The sequence below is a fragment of the Chrysoperla carnea genome, chromosome 1 (assembly GCF_905475395.1).
Source record: "Chrysoperla carnea chromosome 1, inChrCarn1.1, whole genome shotgun sequence".
Taxonomy (NCBI): domain Eukaryota; kingdom Metazoa; phylum Arthropoda; class Insecta; order Neuroptera; family Chrysopidae; genus Chrysoperla; species Chrysoperla carnea.
In genome coordinates, this window is record NC_058337.1 from 9953406 (window position 1) to 9965451 (window position 12046).

Consider the following 12046-nt stretch of genomic DNA (forward strand, 5'->3'; position numbering starts at 1 on the left):
AGTAGACAGTCACACAGAACTGATATTCCCATATAATACATATTATAAAATTTGCACCGGATTTGTACCCTCAAGACTAAGTGATGTTTATGAAAAAACTTTTCAAACAAAAGATGTTTATTTGTTTATAACGAAACATTTTTTACATTTAAACTTTTGTTCGAACTCTGATGGTTTACAATATGGTTCCTACAGACCCAAGACCCAGTTGACCTATGGTGCTCATTTACGAGCTCGACCTCACTTTTTGCGTCTTGAGCACGCTATAAAAATTTCAGCTTGATATAGCTTTTCGTTTTTGAGTTATCGTGTTGACAGACAGGCGGACACACAATCGAAAATGGTCTAATTAGATGGTGATTTTATGAACATTTATACCAAAATTTTGATCGTATTATCAATATTTTTAAGCATTCCAAACTTGGGACTAAACTTAGTATCCCTTGATATATTTCACATTTACATGGTGTTAAATGTGTGGGAAATTTACTTTCTCTTTATAGTTTCCCAATATAATTTATAATTTATTGTTCTGTAACCATTTAAAATACCAGAAAAGTAGTTTTTTACTGTCAAAATGCTGCTTGGAAGTTTTTATTGTTTAAAAATTTCAGAATTTTTTTATATTATTATTACTTACATAAATATGTACGATATTTAAAGTGAAATTGATTCTTATTCGATTTATGTTATGATATTCCTGTTAAATACAGTGACAATATTTATTTAAAGATGGTGTATTATATCCGCAAGGAGAATTGTATAATTTTCTATATCATTCAGAGTATTCCCCATTTTCTCTCTGCACCTGCTTAACGCTCGCTCGCTACCATCATTATTATAATTGAAGTGGGAAAATTAAATTGAAATTAAAATACAAAAATATTGATTCTATTTCCTTATTTACATGTTTAATATTGATTTGTGAATTGTACATACTTATACTGTACACACTCGATAAAATTTATTTTTATAATCTGTATTAGTTGTGTGCGTAGTCATGGTAGGGACAATAAAAAAGATGCCAGCGCTTCCAGTGAAAAATTTTGGTGATAAAGAGGCTGTTATGACTAATTTGCAATTCTTTACATGTTAATGTTCTAGAAAATGTCAAATGACAATTATTGAAAAACACTAATTAATTAAACTTATTGCATTAAAAATTGTGAAAATAAGAAATCAAATTGCACAAATATTATTTTTCAAATGTAAATTATCATAATTATTTATTTAAATTTGTGAGACAATAATATTAAAATTTCAATGTTATAAATGCAATCCATACAATTATATATGCATCCATACAATTCTATAATTAAAGTAGTGTATCGTTCCCATGGAAACGCCTCCAATAAAACTCACGCACGGTGCGAATAGATATGAAATATATCAGAGTATATTAAGGCTGTATTCCGATATACACTGAGAGCACTGTTCAGTGCTTTTACTGGAGAGAAAATCGTTCCGATATAGACTACCAGTGCATCTCCGCAGTACTAACGAAATAAATGATGTCATGAAACGACATAACTCACCTCCATTTTTGTACTGCAAGCACTGGCGTTCCACAGGTAAGGTCTCCCCTTCCACTCTCAGTGATTTGGTCACGTGATCAAATTCAAATACTATCGCTTCTTTTATAATATTTCACGCCAATTATAAATATCAATTATTCATCATAATTAAAAAATGTTAAGTAAAATTGCTTTACCAATACAAATTTTAGGCATTACATTCATGTTAAATGAAAATATAACATTTTAACTAAATAAAAATTGATATATTTTTATTTTAAGTAAAAAATATTTAACTTTTTCAACTAATCATGAATACATCATAAATATTTATCAAATATTTAATTATAATAATATTAAAACAATAATTTATTTCGTTGAACAGAGTACTTTTTAATGAAAATTATTTTCGTTTGACAACATTCTCAAAATACAGGGTAACAGTATACTGGACTACGTTCAATTTTAACCAGTAACCAGTATAGCTGGCTAAAAAGGAAGGGCTTCTTCTTAGTGTATATCGGAACATACCCTAAGTTTAGTCTTACGTTTAACGATTAGAAATATTGATGCTACGAGCAAAAATTTAAAACATTCCACTCCGATTTAAAATAATTCTTGTTTGCACGTGTTCCTTAGACCTTCAGGAATATTCAGCTGCACAAATTAATGCATTACCGTAAAAATTATATATTTAGGGTAGTTTTTCCACACCTAATTTCGAAAAATACTTTTTTATGTGTCACCTACAGTATACAATCAATATTTTCTTGAAATTTCAATCTTCTATCATTATCGATTGAAGCTGGGCGTCGATATATCAGTCGCAACATTACCTATTGCCCCTCCAAATTATTTCCCCCTTCTGAAATGTTTCTGATTTTAAATAATAAACAAGTGAAAACAAACAATTGACTGAGTTAATTATTGAAATACCATGCATAGTCAGTATTGATTTCTTTATCACATAACACATACAAACATGTGGCACATACATAACTGATAATCAAGTATAGTACATATTATAAAATTTCCGCCTAATTGGCGCCCTCACGGGTAAACAGTGATGTTTACGAAAAAATGTTTCAAATAAAAGTTGTTTAATTTTTGATAAAGAACATTTTTTACATTTAAACTTCTATCTCTAACGGTTTACAAGATGGGTCCTACGGACCCAAGACCCAATTGACCTATGATGCTCATTTACGAACTTGACCTCACTTTTTACGTCCTGAGTACGCTGTAAAAATTTCAGCTCGATATCTTTTTTCGTTTTTGAGTTATCGTGTTCACAGACGGACGGACCGACGGACGGACAATCGGAAATGGACTAATTAGGTGATTTTATGAACACCTATGACAAAATTTTTTTCCTAGCATCATTATTTTTAAGCGTTACAAACTTGGGACTAAACTTAATATACTATGTATATTTCATATATGCATGGTATAACAAAATATGAATGACTTTGAAAAAAAAAAATCATCAAAATCGGAGCTGTTATTGAAACTGCCTCAGAATGGCTATTTTATGTATTCCTTTATCCGACTAAAATAGTATATGATAGAGATGTATGTATTCGTTTGCTAACTGACTTGCTCGGGTGGTTTGATCCACACCTGAATAAAGAAATAACTCATAGCAAATAAGTGAGAAGTTTTAACTTTTAAAATACAGTTATATACATACGTTAATATTTCATCCATATTAAGCATTGCCTCCAGCTAGCTAACTAGCAAGAGATCTTACCTTCCTTATCTCTAACCAAAAACAAGGTGTGATTATAATAACGAATAAAGTAGCTATGAAGAATACTGCTTTCTAACAAGCATTATACTATATTTTAACTCATACTAAACTTATGTTGTATTTGCAACTTGTATTAACATATAAAATTTTATAATTCGTTAGACCGGAACTGAATAAATTGAGCGAATTTCCATGAAAAAGTGTACCATGAATGAAAAAAAATATTACTGTTTTAGACGATAAAAATACTTTAGTTTGGTATCAACGTTATAGTACTTTTAGCTTTCAATATCTTAAGGATTTATGAGCATTGTAGTGGGGGCACCTATTTACAAATAGATATTTTCAATTTTGATGATAAAATATTATTACTTGACGATATAGGACGAAAAGTAAGAATAAAATTTTTCGATATCTGGCTTAATTTTCAAAATATCGAAAATTGAAAATTTTGTTTAATTATTTAGCTTTCGATATTTCGAAAACCAAGACATATATCGAAAAATTTTATTCTTATTTTTCGTCTACATTCATTAAGTTATAACAAAATTCATCATCAAAGTTGAAAATAAGATAAAAATAATTTCAACCCTTAATCTACCCTGCTCTTACATCCCTTATATGGACGGCGACACTTAGTTTTTTTCTTTTCTAATTCATTGCTAATATGTTTACTTTCTATTAAAAAGTTTTTTTTTTTAAATTTGTTTTCATTCATTCCAAATGAAAATTATCAAAAACTTCCAAAATATGTCATTTTTTGAGATTCCTCCATAAGAGCCAATGTATTTTATATCGATTTTTCATGACTTTTTTCTTAAAAATTTGCACGGATACCTAAGCTGAAATTTTAACCACATATTCTTTGAGTAAAAGACTACCTACAAACAAATTTTGAGCCTTTAAATCAAACATTGTTGTCATGCTCATACATCCTTAATATACATAATATTTTTTCGATGTAAAATTTTTACATTAACGCTTAGAACATCAAAATTTCATTTTAATCCAACGAATAATTAATTCCAAACTCAGGAAATATCATACTTAAATCTCTGTAAAAACCTAAAAGATTTGTAATCAAATCTGTCAAATTCTAAAATCAAAGTGGTTACGAAAAAATAAGACAAAACAAAAACTTTACATTTAAGTTTTGATTTATGATTAGAATTTGGTACATAGTAGCCGGCTAATCTGGTTTTTTTGTTTGTAACACTACTATTTTTATTAAAATGAATAAGAATAAAAAAATGTAAATAAGTACTAAAAAGGAGAAAATAATTTTTTATACGTATCATTCATTTACGACTATTTGTAAAAGCTGGAGGCGTTTAATTAAAAATATTAAGTGCCACTTAGTGGAGCGCTTCAAGTTTTTATCAATAGTCGTGTAAGAGTTACTAGAAAAAATACTTATCATAAAATGCATGTAAAATTACAGCATAACCGGAAACTTAGAAGTGGCTTCGATTGCACTTGCGGGATTTGACTTCAAGGGGATAGGTGACAGGTAAATAAAAGCTTTGAAAAAGTTACTATTGACATAGAGTGGGAAACTGTCCATTTTCGAGATATACGATGGTAAATTTGTACAAGTATGTTTCAAAATTTTATGATCGTGCATCTTCGAAACGAATAGTCTTAAAAATTTAAAAAATAGTTACATAAAATTTACAGAAGCTTTAACATTTTATCAATGTACATTCTGGGTTTGTAAATTTATTTTTATACCATGTATATATGAAATATACATAGTATATTAAGTTTAGTCCCAAGTTTGTAACGTAAAAAGTGAGGTCGAGTTCGTAAATTAGCAACATAGGTCAATTGGATCTTGTAAACCGTTAGAGATAGAACAAATGTTTAAATATAAAAAATGTTCCTTATAAAAAATAAACAACTTTTGTTTGAAACATTTTTTTGTAAACATCACTGTTTACCCACGAGGGCGCTAATTAGGTGAAAATTTTGTGTTATGTATTAATATGGGAATATCAGTTATGTGTGTGTGGCTATTTAAGAGTGGAAATCTTTCTTAATTTACGTGACGTCAAAAAACAAACGATTGCGTCATCAAAACTATCTATACATGGTATTTCAACAATTAACTCAGTCAGTTGTTTGTTTTCATTTGTTTCTTATTTATATATGAAAAATATCGCATTATCAGGTTTTTTTATTTTTAATTAAAATTTTTAATGCTTGATATTTATTGCATAAAATTGATGGATATTTGAAAATTTTGTTTGTGAAATTTTATCCTCGGTACAAATAGCTATAGCTTATTTTCTTTAAAGAAGAAATCCGCTAATACATTGGATTTTATTGAAAACTCTTATTCCCCTCTCGCTACAATCATTTTCTTTATTATACACTGCCTTCTCATACTTCACTCAAAGTAACTTCAATGAATTTCAAAACTTTCATAATTTTCTTTATGGTTTTATATCCTATATTGAATGGTACTTATAATTATAATCGTTTATACTCAGTGGTCTAATAATTATTATGTTAAATTGAACGTTTTTGATTGAAAAAGAATATTGATCAATAATATTTTAACAAAATTAATTTATAAAAATATTTCAATATCCGATGTAAACATATAAAACAGCATTTCTTAATTATTCAAAATTAAGAAATGCTAAAGAATTTTGTGTTTATTGATATTAGGGGCGGATTCAAGAAACTGCAGTAAAGTTATTATGATTATTTATCAATACATAGTATAAAACAAAGTCGCTTTCTCTGTTCCTATGTCCCTATGTCCCTTTGTATACTTAAATCTTTGAAACTACGCCACGGATTTTGATGCGGTTTTTTTTAATAGATAGAGTGATTCAAGAGGAAGGTTTTTATGTATAATACATCCATATTATAGTAGAGTAAGGGGTTGAAATAGGGGTTGAAAGGGATATGCTTAAAAAACTAAAAAAGTTGTGCATCGATTAAGCTCAAATATTGACACGATATACAACCAGCTTCAAAGATCTATTGTTTTTATCTACTTTTAACCTTCGGAGGGTAGAAAGGTGTAGTGAGAAAGTGGGAAGGAATTATCGAATATTTACAAATATACCTAAGTGGGGTATCAAATAAAAGAGCATGACGTGTACATTAAAAAACTGTTATCCCACGCAAGGAAATGTGGAGGGAGGGGTGAAAGTGGGGATGTTGCCCAGCAAAGCGGGTAGTTCACAGCTAGTGACTAATAAAATATTCATTGTATGTATTCAGTTAAGGATACTTTGACTGAAATATGTGTAGTTATTAGGAAGGTGTAAACATATGGTAGATATCTTAAACCTCTTTAGGCGCGTGATGAACGATTTGCCGCACGTTCTGCACATGCGTATAATATTTTGTATAGTGAATAAATATGCTTATTTATAGGTAAATAAAAAAAAGTACTATATTAAAAAACATCAATGTCGGCATTTATTAAACTAATTATTAAAATAAATTGATAATTATGAATTATTATTACAAATATTATGAATTAAATTTAAAAAAATATGAAATTTCGTTATTTTGACAAATCAATTCGTAAACGTACTGCTATCGGGCAGACAAAAAACAATCAACCTACGGAAGTATATGAACAGGCCCGAAAATATACGAATATAATTACTTTTTTGTTATGCGTTTATGCGCGTAATGAAAAATTAGACCACAATTTCTGAAGGCCTCGAAAAAAAATCTGAAAAAAATGAATAATCTAAGTTTATGACCTCGAACGCAACCTTGTCAAAAATCGAAAAAATCCGTGAAAATTTCGGAATTTGGCGATTATAACCGTAAAGGTCTAGTTTTTGATAAAACCTTTTCCGAACGCTTTTAAAGTAGACTAAATTTGCTACATTATGCGCCAAGAATGGACTCAATACTTTCCGAGACAAAGCCTTTCAAAATTTATCGACGTTAGTTTATCGACATCAGAGCTAACGTCAAATAATCCAAAAAAATAATCAAAGTTTGTGACTTCGAGCGACGAACGCCACTTTGTCAAAAATCGAAATAACCCGTAAAAATTTTTTTTCTGATTTTTCTGTTTTTGAGGTAACTTTTCAAGATATTTTTAAAGTAGACTAAATTTGCTACAATATAAGACTAGAATCTCTTTTCTTCTGGATATCTCTTTTCGTTTTTGAGTAATCGTGATGACAGACGGACAGACGACAGACGACAGACAACCGAAAATGGAATAATTAGGTGATTTTAAGAATACCTATACCCAAATTTTGTTCATAGTATCAATATTTTTAAGCGTTACGAACTTGGGACTAAACAGTATACCTTTGTATATTTCATATATATGGTAAAATAAACTTAGTATACGTTTGAATATTTCATATACATGGTATAAAAATAAAAAAAATAAAATACAGATATCAATATAATATTATATCTCATTCAAGGTTTCTCAATCGTTCCAGAATTTGAATTTAAGTTAGTATATTTATCAATTTTTTGATAACTCGCTATAAAAGAGCAACCATGTCGATAAGAACTTCAAAAAATAGCATTTTTCGAGGCTTATCTCTTGTCATTTATCATTGAATAACTTCTAGAAACAAGCATACTTGAGTCTATGGCCTAAAATGAATCTTGATCGATATACTGGATCTGGATCGAGGTACTGGAAGAAGGGCACTCTAACACTGAAAAAAATTCTTAATACCAATCGATATGAGATTGTCTCAACCTCATCGCGGGATCAAATATGGCGAATGGTGCTACAAATGTGAGACAAGTACCGTACGGGGTTGAGTGGTGAAGTTAACACAAACGTATGAGTTGTTTGTATGAAAGTAATAAACTATCTCACATATTTCAAATATTGTTGTTTTGAAATGCAAAAACAAAGTTTTAAACATCTTTTTTTAATTGGTTCTACCACTTACAAATATGAGAACAAAGTACTGATGTGATTGTCACAACTACACTACCAGGTAAAAAATAAAATAAAAAGTTTATACCTGCTAATTGGTTTTTATGAAAAAAATTAAAGATTTCTTCAAGTCGGAGTTGAACCAGCGACATATGGATTACTATATATTTTAGTGTCCTTAGTCCACAGCTTAACTCCCTGCGCTATCGATGCTTGTTAAGTATAAGCCAAAAATTATGGTAAATCTTATCAAAATGATAAACATGTTTATATGAAACTCTCTGTTAACTGATTACAACAATCTTCATAAAGTTAGCTCAATTACATCTGGACTAGACATGAAAGATATGCGATAATAATTTATTATTATATATTCCAACTAAGTAGAATTTAATTTTCCTTCAATAAAATGCATGACTTTAAACTAATATCAATCCCCTTCATAGAATTAATGATTTTGTTTATTTAACTTCAGTGATTTTGTATCAATGGATTTATATTTTAAATTCAATCCCATTCTTTTGTTAATACAAATATTTAGCTGTACTTGTTCCAATCATTAGGAAATTACTTGAAAGTTTTTTTATTTTATTTCAGTATTAAACGGCCAACTTCGGAATGAGGCTGTCATTATTTTTATTTTTATTCAGTGAATACTAAAATTCGCTCGTAAGATTTCTCTGTAGAAACTTTAATTCATTCTGTAGATAAAATTAATACATAACTTACTAAAGCACCCACCGAAGACTATACAAGCGTATTAGATGATGTTAAGGAGGTAAATAGGATTCATAAACTCTTATATTGTTAAAGAAAAGTGTATACACAACGTTCTTTTTAATTGTGAATTAATTGATTAGATTGTGAGCTACATAAACAAAAAAATTTTACAGAGAAGGGAGTGAACAGAGTAATATTTAATACTGATGGATGTAAAACAGACGAGTAACAGACGGGTATAGACGGTTGGGAAAATTTATGATTTATCATTATTATTTAAAATTCTAATTAAAAAGTTTTTAATGCAATTTTATTTTTCAATTTTTTTTATATTAAGGTTTTTGTGTTTGAAAACCGTTTTGTTTTTTACATACAATAGAAATGCCAGTATCAATTGGTTATGTGGAACAATAGCCAACGCTTTCATTTTAATTTTCAATTATCGAGTATATTGGGTATATTTTTGTAATTTTAATTATAATTTTAGAAGCGTAGTAAAATAATTAATAATAATCTATGACTTTTATGATTATTTTCTGATAATAGATAGAGTAGTATAAGTGAGTCTATTATTATAGCGTGAAAAATACTGTAACTAAATAAATTTGATTAAAAATCAACAGTACAGCCATATGTTTCGTAAAAATTTATTCCTGGAACGAATCAAAGGAACAAATATTTCCTTTATGTTAAGGATTTTATACTTAACAATGAAGATGAGTACAAAAGTTTTAGATTATTTTTTAGGACTTAAAAAATTGTTGTGTGAAGTAAACAGAGGCAGAAATTATTTTTCTAACTAATATGATTTTTTATAAACATTTTTTTAAATTTGAGTGTCGAGCTTTTGATATCTATTTGCGTGTGCATTGTATATATTAAAATTTTGTCTCCCGAAACTTAACTTCAAATGTGCGACCAACTGCTTCTATCAATTTTCAACCAATCGAGTTCAAATGTTTACTGTAACTTAATAATTTAACTGTAGCTTAGTATTTATACGTTTTTATGACCGACTTTCAACCGATTATTACTAAATCGTGGAAGATTTTTATTCTGTCTTATTATATTTTTTTTTAATCAATGACTTAGGGAAAGATATTGGAAATTGATTTAGGTAACTGTAAAAAAATTGTATCTGATTTGCATCATATTTTAAAGAATAGTAGATTTTTATTCAATGTCTCAAAGGAAAAAAAAAATTTTCTTATGTTGGTGTTTCCTGAAAATGAATGTAAAAATTAAAGTTGTGTTATTGTGTTCCTCTTACATAACATTTTGGAATAATTTTACAGTATAAAATGTTTTGTTTTTTCTTAAAGATAAAAGTATGAAGTTTTTTAATAAAAACTAGGTAATTGTAAATAAGAAATTAAAGAATTTTTTGATCCTATTTTGATTTAATTCGGATTTTAGGATGTTTTTCCAACTTTATTTTCCAACATTTTACGCTTAAAACTTAAATATAGCAACACAAAATACTCAATTAGAAGTGATTTAGTTCAAACGATATTTAGAACACAAAAAACAATAGTTTACTTCCAAATAAATAAGAAACGCTAAATTTTGTACTTTGACACACCAAAAAATGCTCATTATATCAACATTGAGCTTGTCTAGTGACTTTTGTTCTTTGCTACCTCATATACAATAATATCTGTTAAGAAATTGGAAGATAAACAAAAATACATTGTACTCTGGGTATTTCAACATATCCTACAATAAAATACTTTATAATTTAAGTAAAATAAAATATTAATCATCCACAAAAAGTTAAGAAATACAAGTGAATGCTTACAGATTAAGAATAGCCACTTTTGCGTCAGTCTGGAAAACTAAATTAAAAAGTGCTTATTTATGTAACTCGACCTTCAAGATCATTTTGATTTCTAAACCAATTGAATTCCTGGTCCAAATACATTACTTTTTTCACTTTTTACTTTTATTTTTTAATGAATCTTGAACGGTAACCAGTTACTAATGAAATTTTCCCAAAAATACCTTTTTAGTTACTCATCACTCACAATCCAAAACATACTTCAAAGCTTTGCAACCAAACAGGAGTGTACTTACCTGGAAAAGAAAAGTATTTATTAGAACAAAATGAATGGTATTAATATAATTTCTAATTTCTAAATGCTAAAAATGAAAAACTTATTTTATCAGAAACAATGATTGATCGCTTTTTCAAAAACATTATTACTGTTCTTTGGAGTAAATTCTTTAATTTACTCAAAAGATAGAGGTACTAGAAAAGTGAAAAATTACGAAATGTTCGCGTCAAAAATATTTCCATTAATGAACTTGGGTATTCTGTATTCTGTTCATAAATTAATTTTTTTAATATATGCAGTTTAGAAAACCGATTTTTATCTGTTTGAAAGTTGGTTCTTCCCGTGTGGTCCCATTTCATTTTGGTCCAGTTCTGACAACGGCATCCATGGAAAAGCAGCCTTAAATTTGCATTAAGTATGCACAGCAAGAGGACGAATAACTCAATATCACGCCAACCGATTTCGATGATTCTTTTTTTAGTGACAAATTAGTTAGCGTACTTCAGATTCACTAAAAATCACAAAATAAAAAAAAATAAAAAAATTTTAACAAAAAGAGGACCACCAGCATCACCTGATATGAGATTTCTTATTTCATTGACAATGTTTCCCGATAGCGAGAAAAAACGCGCATTCTCCGTTGATGATGGCCTAATTGTCATTGCAGCTTTGTAAATTATTTCAAGAGAAGGCGTTCGTTGTCCAGTAAACTCAAATAACTGAAATTATTTTTAATTTTAATTTTTAGTGATGTGAGTATCATTCATTTTTTTATTAATTTCAGTTGTCTCAATGGCTTTGTTTAATTGAAGTTCAAATACTTCATTGTCAAGTTTCAGGTTTTCTACGTTATCTTGGTTTGCGAAGGAAATTTCGGTGGAACCAGAATTGTAGTTCGGATATAATGTACTATATAATTCCTGGGTATATTTCATCAATATCGTTTTGTTGGAGCGTTGAAAAATCTTTTCATTTTCATTATTGTATTAAATAGGGTTTTGTTTTTCTTAGTTCTAGCGCACGGAATTTATTTCTCTTGAGTTTTTTCTCTCGACTGAAGATAAATTTCGCGAAATTTCTGGAGGAGAAACCTTATTCGCAACCAACAACATTTCTA